Raw genomic sequence first — 12,049 nt, forward strand, 5'->3', positions numbered from 1 at the left:
CAGAAATCAAAAGCAGTTGATTATTGCTGTTTTTGTGGCATTTAGAATCTCTGAGCTCTGCATTACAGAGGGTGACATTAAAAAGGCTCTCAGTCTTTCCTTAATAAGAAATAATTTGTAGACATTTAAAATGCCACTTATATTCTTTGAAATGAAAGACAAATGTGTAAACAATACAAAAACTAGCCATGTGGGAGAGACGAAAGGCAACAGTGAGATCTCTCAGGCAGGGTAAGGTGAAGACCCAAAGTGTCTCAGCAGTCTGGCCCCACTTATGAATATTCAAATATGCAGGTTATTTAAAGATCATTTTGTAACATCGGATGCCTACTGTATTAGGTATTGGACTCATCCCTGTGATGAAAATTCCTGACAGAAGCATGTGAAGGGGAAAGGGTTTATTTCGACTCTTGGTGTCTTTGAAAAATTAAAGTTAGCCGGGCATGGTGGCACACACCTTTAGTCCTAGTCCTTGGGAGGCAGAGGCAGGCAGATGGATCTCTGAGTTTGAGGCCAACCTGGTCTACAGAGCAAGATCCAGGACAGCCAGGGCTTCACAGAACCCTTTCCTCACAAAAAAGACCCCCAAACTAAAGTTAGTGCATAAAGTAACCACTGTGATGTGTTCCTGCATATGTGTGTCATTATAGTTTGTTCTCCTTCGGTCCCCACAGTCCTCTCTCATCCATCTCTTGCTGGTTTGCTTCTCCCCTCTCCCAGAGGGCCCCCTCCTGGTGTCTCTCCTCCTTGTTAACTTCCATCTAGTTCTAAGACCCCGCATATAAACACACACATATATATGTATATATATATATATATATATATATATATATCTGTATGTATTGCTCATGCATATCTAATTTTAAATCTGTCTACAAGAGAAATGTATTCATCTCCTTGAGTCTGGCTTATTTTGCTTAACAGGATGGTCTCCAGCTCCACCCATTTCCCATACATGTCATGATTTCATCTCCATGGGTAAATACAATTCCGATGTGTGTGTGCGCACCAACTGTTCATTGTCCTCTCATCTGTTGACGGACAGCTAGGCTGCTTCCATTTCCTGTGCTGTGAACAGCACAGCAATGAGCGTGGCTGTGCCACTATCTCTATCATATTTAGACTGTGAGTCCTTCAGACTTGTATGCAGCAATGATGTAATGAGGTCATACGGTAGCTTTGGTTTGCCTCTTTGAAGATCTCCACACTTATCTCCATAGTAGCTACAGCAGCTCACATCTCAACTAACAGTGATCAAGGGTTTCTCTTTCCCTGAATCCTTCCCAGCTTCTGTCATCATTTACTTTCTTGATGACACTGGCTCACAGTTTGGGAGGGTTTTGTCTATGATACCTAGAACCATGCATATTAGTGGACCACCATGGTGGTGAGATTCTGTGGTGGAGGAGGTTTATTCTCCAAAGAGCAGTTAAAAGAACCGTATGACTCTTTGGGCTGGCAATCCTGCCCTTGGCACCCATCTCCCAGGAATAAGAGCCACAGCCTGTCAGGACATTTGCAGTAGGATGCTCACTGATGCATTGTTTGCAGCAGAAGAGAGGGAAAGAGAAAGGGTTCATGCCAGGAAGCACTGCAGGACATCCACACCATGGGTTTCCATTCAGTCATTGACCGTGATGCCTCAGAACAATTGGGAGGCTTCAGGATGAGAAGAAGATGGAGCCAGGAAGCTGTGTATAAAGTGACTGATGCAGGTAGTGTTTGAGGTGTGAAAACACACAGATTTGCCTGTGATAGGCGAGTGTGTTTAGATGGTGTTGTATGTTGTCAATGGGAATTATGAGAATCAGTGGCTCAGAGGAGGGGGCATTGGAGAGTCAAGCCGAAGAGAAGACCCAGTTGCTTCATCAGAGAAACAGGGTTACAATTCTTATATCAGCCAGGTGTGGTGCTGCACACCTGTAATCCTAGTCCTTGGGAGGACTAGGCCAGTTAGGTCCTGGGCTACACTGCAAGTTTCAGGGCTTGGGCTACACAGTGAGATCCTGCCGTCATTATTATTTTTTAATCCTATCTTGTTTTTGTTCCAGGGTCTCTGTGAATATTTCATGAGAGTGAAAGCTATTTTGAAAATGTTCAAAGCTCTGCTCAAATATGTGCTGGTGGGAGTCATTATGATGCTCAAGTGATACTTCTAACAACAGTATGATTTAGAACAAATAGTTTCATTCTTTGAGGCCTAACGAGGTGTTGTCTGCTTGACAGAGTAAATGCTAACTGGTGTAATTAATAGCTTGGATCTTTCTCCATGAACAACTGGGTTTGCTCTGCCTAGATGAAATGTACAGCCTTCAAGAATGGTGGTGTCCTCAGAATGACCTGTGGACCCAGCTGCCAACTTAATGCCCACTCTCAGTTTTCACTCACACCACCTTTGAAAGAGCATAGTTGGAGCTGGGTGTGGTAGTACAGGCCCGTAATCCAACGTGTCAAAAACGTACAGATTACAGGGTGTGGTGTGATGTTTCCACGTGTGAGTGCATCATGCCATATTGAAAGCAGGTTAAATGTCTATCCCTGTTAAATGTTTATCACTGATGTTGAGGACTGTCACATCATTTATTTCTGCTTTTTGAAATCTGCAATATGCGGTTGTGATCTGTAGTCCTCTTAGTGTCTGACAGCACACTGGGAACCTTGCACCTCTTTAGCTCCAATTTCGTCCCTGTAGATCAGCCCTTGCTCATGCTCCGGGCCTCTCCCTGCAGCCTCTGCTCACCACTGACTCATTTTCAGATCCTGTGCATCCAAGCTCTCTAAAATCTTTAAAAATATGTGTGTATGTACTTAATGTGTAGGCACGTGCTTGTTTGCATGTGTGCCATGTGTACCAGAAGAGGGTATTGGATCCCCTAGAACTGGAATTACATGTAGCTGTGACCTGCCACAGGTGGGAGAGAGATCCCATGGTGCCTGTGTTTCTGTGCCTGGCTTATTTCATTAAACACAATGACCTGCAGTTCTACCCATGCTTTCACTAACGACAGCATCTCATACTTTTCCACAGCTGACTGCCGTTTCATGGTGTCTGTGTTCTATCCTTTCTTATCTGCTCATCAACAGTTGGGTGCTTAGCCTGATTCCAAATGTGGCTAACTGACAAGGATGCCAGCCATTGGGTTTGAGGTATGAACTTGTGTGAGCATTGTATGTCGCAATGACCCTTGTTCTGCAAGGACCCTTGTTCCAAAGAGGGTCACATTCTGAGATTCTGGATGAGAATGAATTTGGGGTACACTATGTCTGGGACACATGGAAGGTTTCAGTTTCAAACTGAATGCATCAGCTGACCAGCATTGATTGTTCCAGCAAAGCAAAGGTTTCACTTTAATAGTTCTGGTCTTTTGTTAATCACAGCCAATTCTTCAGCTCCAGCTGACCAGAACCACAGATTCATAATTCAAAATATCACATAAATGCCTGGATAGAGTTTTTACTTCTCTCTGAAACTTCACAAGCCAGGCCCCACCATCTACACTGCTCCTAGCATTCTTATCTTCCAAGCTGCCACAGAACAGCTCATTAAGCTCTGAGCACTCCAAAGTTCCAAACATTTCCACAATCCTCCCTCAAACAACTTGGTCAGGTCTGCTACAGTAATATCCCATGACCCTGGTATCAATTTCTGTCTTAGTTAGGGTTTCTATTGTGTAATAAAACACTGTGACCAAAAGCAACTTGGGGAGGAAAGGGCTTATTTCAGCTTACAACTCTCAAGTCACACTCCATCACTGAGCAAACTCATGGCAGGAATCTGGAGGCAGGGACTAAAGAATCATGAAGGAGAGCTGTTTACTGTCTTGATTTTCTTTCTTTCTTTCTTTTTTTTTTTTGCTTTTTTTTTTTTTTAAGATTTGTTTATTATGTATACAGCATTTATGACTGCAGGCCAGAAGAGGGTGCCAGATCTCATTACAGATGGTTGGGAGCCACCATGTGGTTACTGGGAATTGAACTCAGGACCTCTGGAAGAACAGACAGTGCTCTTAACCGCTGAGCCATCTCTCCAGCCCTCTTTCTTTCTTTTTTAATTAAGAGGTTTCCTATTCATTTTACATACCAACCACAGATTCCCCTGTCCTCCCTCCTCCCGCACCCCCCAGTCCTCCCCTCAACCCACGCCCCAGTCTCACCTCCTCCAAGGCAAGGTCTCCCATGGGGAGTCAGCAGAGCCTGGTACATTCAGCTGAGGCAGATCCAAGCCCCTCCTCCTGCACCAAGGCTGTGCAAAGTGTTTCACCATATACTACCTTGATTTTCATGGCTTCCTCAGACCGCTTTCTCCTCCTTCTCTTCTTTTAAACACTGTATTTATTTTTATGTACATTGGCATTTTGTGTGCATGTATATAAGGGTGCCATATTCACTGGAATTGGAGTTACAGACAATTGTGAGCCGCCATGTGGGTGTTGGGAATTGAACCTAGGTCCTCTGGAAGAGCAGCCAGTGCTCTTAATTGCTGAGCCATCTCTCCAGCCTTAGCCTGCTTTCTTATACAGCTCAGGACTACCTGTCCAGGAGCATTACTGCTCACAATGGGCTGGACACTCCCACATCAATCATCTTTCAAGAAATGCCCCTACAGACTTGCCTACAGGTAAATCTTATGGAAATATTTTCTCAATTAAGACTCCCTCTTCCAGATACGCCCAGGTTTGTGTCAAGTGACAGGAACCAACCAGAACACCATGTAAGGTGATAGACCAATTGCCTTGACTGATCATCACATATTATAAACATGTATTACATCATCACATTGCACCCAATAATATGCATAGTTACTTTGATTTCTGAGAGAGGGTCTTGGTATGTAGCCCTGACTGATCTGGAATTTTATATAAACTAGACTGGCCACAAACTCACAGAGATCCACCTGCTTCTGCCTTCTAAGTGCTAAGATTAAAGATGTACGCCCCCATGCTTGGCTATTTTATTTAAAGGAAAAACATCCCCCCCCCCCCCCGGCCTCTGAGATCATTAAATCACCTGGATCTGGAGTTACAAGAAGCTGTGTGCTGCGTAGCAAGGGTGTTGGGACCTCTGGGAAGGAGGGAGTGATCTTAACCACTGAGTCTCTCTAGCCCCTACATGGTTATTTTATATCAACAATAATTGCATTCCTAGGGAAAAGCAGACATGACTCCAGAGTTGCTTAAAGGAGCCTCCGCTTTTATTTCCCTTTATTTAATTTTGGATGCCCAGCAGTCACCCTGCCTCTCACACTCCCCCACCCCCGGCTCTGCAGGGGGTGATGTAACTCCCCTGCAGGTTCCCTATGAATGGCAGAGTGGAAATCCCAACCCCAATGTCAATACATGCCCTACCTAGGACCACCCCAATGGGCTGTTCATGAATTGGCTTCTCCAAAGCACATTCACCGATGGTACCCTCAGCTCCACTTTAGAGACATTTCGGCATCACCTAATTAGGTAGCGTGGTAACTGGGCAGCCATTACTTATAATAGATGTAGAGTTGTAAATTATTCTATTTAATTAAGAACTGAACATTTCCTATTAAAGAAAAGCTTATCATAGGTTAGTAAATTTATTGGGAACACTTAACTTTCACTAATTAAGCTGTTTGAACTCAAGGCAAGGGCATTCATTAATAATCAGGTCCGAGCAGTTAAGGGCAATTAGTGAAACAGCTGGTCTTTATCTCACCGATAAAGGATGGTTAATAGAGATCTTTACAGCTGTTATAAACTTCCCCAAAGCAGAATCTTCTTCAAAAGTTTGCGTTGGCAAAGAACATGAGACAGAGAACAAAGGGAGCTAAATTTAAAAGAAGGGAAGCAAGCCGGGCTTCTCAGCCCTAAGACAAGACGAGGGTCAGAAGAAAATCAAAGGCACCCATGAGGGTTTCTTTCGCAGTAGTCTCCATTCACCGGAAGGAGCTTGACCTCAAAGCCAGCAGCAGAATCTGATGGGAGCAGCTGGTGAGGACTGGTCATCGTGTGTGTGTGTGTGTGTGTGTGTGTGTGTGTGTGTGTGTGTGTCCGTGTCCTTGTACCTGTGCACTTGTCTGAAGGAGGTCTGCACTACCATTCTCTACCTTATTCATTTGTGACAAGGTCTCTCCCTGAACCTAGAGTTTGCTGTTTTTCAGGCAGGTGCCTGGCCAGTGAGTTCCAGAACCTCCTTTCTTCCTCCTGCCTCTGTGCTGGGGCAACAGGTGTGCACAGCCATGTCCAGCTTTTTCTTTTTCTTTTTTTGAACTGAGGACTAAACCCAGGGCCTTGTGCTTGCTAGGCAAGCACTCTACCACTGAGCTAAATCCCCAATTCCAATGTCTAGCTTTTATGTGAGATCTGAACTCAGGCCCAGCAAGAACTCATACCTACCAAGCAATCTCCTCAGACCTGACTGGCCATCTTTACCTGCAGAGATGACATTTCCCGGGGGAGGCTTTGCACTAGTTGTGTTGACTACCAGGAGCAAAGGGAACCTTCAAAGGCCCACCTCCAACAGTCCACTTCCAATGCCAGCTGGGGAACAAGCATTCAAAACTGCCCTGCCCCCCAAGTTCTCATTTGAGGATGTCTGCATGTATGTTCCACAGGCTGTCGTACACCTTAACCCAGCAGGTGGATTTTAACTCAGAAAGTTTAGAATGAGCTTAATTATTCAGACATTTTTTTAAAAAAAAGGTTGCATGAAGATTTAAAGGAGATGGGTGATGCTCCTGCCAGCTACAGCAGCTTGTCCCCTGGCCAGATGGCAGATATTCTGATGTGTGTGGGGTTACACTTGTGTCAGTCACTCACTATGACACTTATCGGCTGCCTGTGGAGTGCTGGATGTTGTGTTGGGTGTGACAACAAGCAGGATGGAGAAGGGTCTGGCTTCCTGGAGCCTGTAGTCCAGTGGGGGAGCCACAGTCAAGGATGCTGTTCTGCATCTTTCTGCAGGTGCCTGTCCGAGTCTCCGTGATGTGCAGTGAGCAGCTGGGCATGTATGAACCTGGAAGCAGATGAGGTTGTTGGCCTAGAGAGGGCTAAGTCCCCGAGGGAAAAGATCTTGTTGGTTGGGAAAGGAGCAGGGAGGTAGAAAGGAGAGAGAGGAGGGACAGTCAACCTGGGAAGCCAGTGGAGAAGGAATTTTAAGAACTAGTTAGTTCCCTTGTGTATGTTTCATCTATTTAAAACTCACTTTGATTGGCGGTGGTTAAATAATAGCTTCAAGAACAGTAATGCTGAAAGCGAGGCACACTTATTAAACACCCGCTGTGTAATAAGTGCTGCGCAGAGGCTGATCACCTGCTCTACTTCTCTGAACCGTCAACCCAGTTCTTTGAAGGAGCCCCTATTATTATTCCTTCTCTATACAGGAGCAGGGAGAGGCCCAGAGACGCCAAGCGATTTGCTCAAAGCCACAGAGACAGTAAGGACCCAGTCCAATTCAGAACCCCACACACCCACAATCCTTGCTTGAATTAGATCGGCTATGAATAAATGCTCAAAAATATTCTTAGGGGGCTAAAGAGATGGCTCAGCTGTTTAGGACAGGTACTGCTCTTACAGAGGACCCAAGTTTGGTCCCCAGCTCCCACATCAGGTGATTCACAATGGTCTGAAAATCCAGCCTCAAGGGATCTGATGCTATGCAGTCCTTTGCAGGCACCTGCACTTCTGTGGCAGGTGCATATGAGTACAGGCAGCATGCACATACACAGTGCATACTTCTGTGCATTGCTTCAGAGTGAGAAGAGAGGCAGGCAGAGCAAATTTTGTAGAATGTCTCAGTACTCTCACCTCTAAAATGGGAGTAATAAAGAAATCCACCTCATCAGGTTTTTGAGGTGGGGGGGGCGGGGGAATGCATCAGTGTACACAGATTGCTAAGTGCAGGGCCTAGCCTGTGGGTTCCATGCTAATCTTACTGGGCACTTACTTTCCATCCTTAACATGGGGTGATAGGGACCCCAGTTCATATGGTTATTCTGAAGGATTAATAAGGCATTAGATGTAAAGTCCTTACAGTGGCTGGTATCAAATTCTCCTCTGGGTTCTAGCTGTTACCACAGTGCTTAGGTTTGGTGGGGATGCAGACAGACGGCTCACCATCAGTAAAGAAAGATGTTCCTATCTGGAAGAAAGCAGGCCAAGTAAATAAAAACCCAGCTGGATTTTCACGTGGTTCAGTGACAGTCAGCCAGGATTAAGAACCTGAGATGTCACAGTAAGAAGAGCTATCGAGTTCCCAGTGGGAAGAAGCACAAAGCCTAGGAAGGGGGCTGTGTGGCCTTGGGACAGAGATGAACACTGTGACATGATGTCCCTTAGGCCAATCCCAGAGTCCTTTGCTGGGCCTTAATCATCCTTTCTAGACTCTTTTTGAACCATGCTTTCTTTGGCCTCTGGCTGGCTCCGCCAGAGCCTAATCACATTTGAAAGTAGTTTTTATCTGTGATTGTTCACCCACATGCAAGGGGCTTATGTATCTAAGCCGCCACTTGCATCAAATCCAAGCCCGTGGCCCTGTTAATACACACAAGCCTGGATTTGGCAGGGAACCGATCCTCAGCCTCATCCAAGAGGGGGATTTTGGAGTATTAGAAGTGACCAGTTTGGGGGAAGGGAGGTGGAGGGAGACGGGGCGTTGAGCCACTGGATAGAACTAACAGGGATGCTCTGTCAGGCCAGCCAGGCTGTTCCTAGAGAGGTGTGCTTAGCCTCAGGGCTCAGCTTTGCAAACTTTAATAAGATGGTGTCTGTGAGGATTACCTGTTAGCTAAGAGACAATATTTTATTTTTGCTGCCTCTTTTGGGGATGCAGGGGGTGGTGTGGAGAGCTCTATTTAATGCTCACACACCTCAGGCTAATTCTGTGTTAAAAGGCAGTGAGTGTTAGAGTGGAAATCTCCCCAGCCTTTCTAGGGTGTTGGGGTGCTGACATTGCGGCTGGGCCCCAGCTGAAGGGCAGACCAAGGTCAAGTTGGGAGGCATTAACCCAAAGTTAATAACAAGAGACCTAGGACTGGGGAGACACTTGCTACGTGAGCAGGAGGACATGGTTTCAGATCTCCAACATCTAATAGGAGTGGCTATACAAGGGCCTGTGGGGCTGGAGACAGGATAGCTGGAGCTTGCCAGGTGTCAGCCTAGCTCCAGGTTTAGTGAAAGACCCTGCTTCAAGGGAATAAGGGCAGAGAGTGATAGAGGAGGACCCACTGATGTCTTCTTCTGGCCTCTGTGGAGGCACAGAGCACCCCCTTTTATACAATACACACACACACACACACACACACACACACACACACGAGAGAGAGAGAGAGAGAGAGAGAGAGAGAGAGAGAGAGAGAGAGAGAGAGAGAGAGAGAGAGATCTGATTACTTTCATTTTTTTTTTTTTACCTGTGGGTGTTTATTATTTTTATTGCAGCATAGAGAGGTAATTCACAAACCATGCAATCTATCCATTTAAAGTATGCAATTGAAAGGTTTCTGGTGTATTCACAGGGTTGTACTGGCACCAACATGATAAATTTTAGAACATCTCATCACCCAAAAGAGAAACACCCTGTCTATTGTCAGCCATTCCCTGTTTCTTTACAGCCTTTCAGACACAGGCAAACACTGAGGCCATCCCCTTGGCTTCTATGTCCATGAATTCAACCATCTGCACATCAAAAAGGTTGCATCTCAAAAGCCTGTTGCTGGGGAGGCCACAGGCCCTCAGGGAGGACCTATTCTTACAATTTTGCAAGATGTACACAGGTCAAATTGCCCTCTTAATATTCACCTTTCTGCAGACAGATTAATGCAGTTCTCAGTCCTCATCAGAGCTGCTTCTTTTTGCAGTGCATGGGGCTCATTGCAGAGCCACTGTAGCTGGAGTTTTCTCCAGTTCCACCTGGACCCGCAGCTGCTCAGACCCAGGTAAACTCACAGAGACTTATATAATAAGTCTCTGTTTGGCTGTGGCAGGCTCCTTGCTATACAGTTCTTATATCTTAAATTAACCCATTTCTATCAATCTGTAAGTTGCCATGTGGCTTGTGGCTTACTGGTACTTTCACATCATGCTTCCTCTGTCTCTGGCTGGTGACTCCTGACTCAGCCTTCCTGTTCCCAGAATTCTCCTCTCTACTTATCCTGCCACTATACTTCCTGCCTGGCTACTGGCCAATTTTATTTATCATTCAATCAGAGCAACACATTCACAACATACAGAAAGACATCCCCAGCAAGCCATAATGCATCAGAATGCAGAAGTAAGTGAAGATGGAGTGCTCAGTCTTAAATTCAACATCTATATCATGTGCCCTCTCCCAAGGCTCAGGGAGCATCTTAGAATAGGTGGAAGAGGGGGCAGAAAAATGACAGGAATCAGTGGTTGGTGAGGACTGAGGTGAAAAAGTCTTTCTGTATCTGGCATGGCCATTGCAATCATGGACAGTTGAGCTGCCTGTACAGGACCTACACAAGATCAGGCCAGTCAACATTCCAGTATATGGAGTGTCCTTGTTAGCTTTCTATAGTTGTGATAAAACATTGATCAAAAGTACCTCAAGGAGGAAAGGGTTTATTTCATCTTATGACTCTCAGATAAATCTTCATCACTGAGGGAAGTCAGGGGCAGGAATTCAAGGCAAGAACCTGGAACAGAAGCCATGGAGGAATGCTGCTTACTGGCTTGCTCCTCGTGGCTTGCTCAGCCTACTTTTTTTTTTTTTTTATTTTGCAATACAATTCAGTTCTACATATCAGCCACGGATTCCCTTGTTCTCCCCCCTCCCGTCCCCCTCACTTTCCCCCCAGGCCCCCCCATTCCCATCTCTTCCAGGGCAAAGCCTTCCCCACAGACTGAGATCAACCTGGTAGACTCAGTCCAGGTAGGTCCAGTCCCCTCCTCCCAGGCCGAGCCAAGCAATCCTGCATAGGCCCCAGGTTTCAAGCAGTCAACTCATGCAACGAGCACAGGACCCAGTCCCACTGCCTGGATGCCTCCCAAACAGATCAAGCCAATCAACTGTCTCACCCATTCAGAGGGCCTGATCCAGTGGGGACCCCTCAGCCATTGGTTCATAGTTCATGTGTTTCCATTCATTTGGCTATTTGTCCCTGTGCTTTATCCAACCTTGGTCTCAACAATTCTCGCTCATATAAACCCTCCTCATTCTCGCTAATTGGACTCCCAGAGATCCATCCAGGGCCTAGTCATGGATCTCTGCATCCAGATCCCTCAGTAGTTGGATGAGGTTTCTAGCACGACAATTAGGGTGTTTGGCCATCCCATCACCAGAGTAGGTCAGTTCGGGCTGTCTCTCGACCATTGCCAGCAGTCTGTTGTGTGGGTATCTTTGTGGATTTCTGTGGGCCTCTCTAGCACTTTGCTTCTTCCTATTCTCATGTGGTCTTCATTTAATATGGTCTCCTATTCATTGTTCTCCCTCTCTGTTGTTGATCCAGCTGGGATCTCCCGCTCCCCCAAGCTCTCTTTCCCTCGACCCTCGCCTTTCACTACCCCGACTCATGTCCAGGCTGTTCACGTAGATCTCATTCCATTTCTCTGTCATTGGGCGATCCCTGTGTCTTTCTTGGGGTCCTGTTTTCCAGGTAGCCTCCCTGGTGATGTGAGTAGCAGACAAGTCATCCTTGTTCCACATCTAGTATCCTGCTATGAGTGAGTACATACCATGTTTGTCTTTCTGAGTCTGGGTTACCTCACTCAGGATGATTTTTTCTAGATCCATCCATTTGTCTACAAACCTCATGATGTCATTGTTTTTCTCTGCTGAGTAGTATTCCATTGTGATTATGTACCACATTTTGTTTATCCATTCTTCAGTTGAAGGGCATCTAGATTGTTTCCATGTTCTGGCTATTACAAACAATGCTGATATGAACATAGCTGAACAAGTGCTCTTATGGTGTGGTTGAGCATTCCTTGGGTATATGCCCAAGAGTGGTATAGCTGGATCTTGGGGGAGATGGATTCCCAATTTTCTAAGAAAGCACCATATTGATTTCCAAAGTGGTTGTACAAGCTTGCATTCCCACCAGCACTGGAGGAGAGTTCCCCTA

This window comes from Peromyscus californicus, unplaced genomic scaffold (assembly GCF_007827085.1).
Source record: "Peromyscus californicus insignis strain IS unplaced genomic scaffold, ASM782708v3 Scaffold_4__1_contigs__length_199733344, whole genome shotgun sequence".
In the NCBI taxonomy this organism is placed as follows: Eukaryota; Metazoa; Chordata; class Mammalia; order Rodentia; family Cricetidae; genus Peromyscus; species Peromyscus californicus.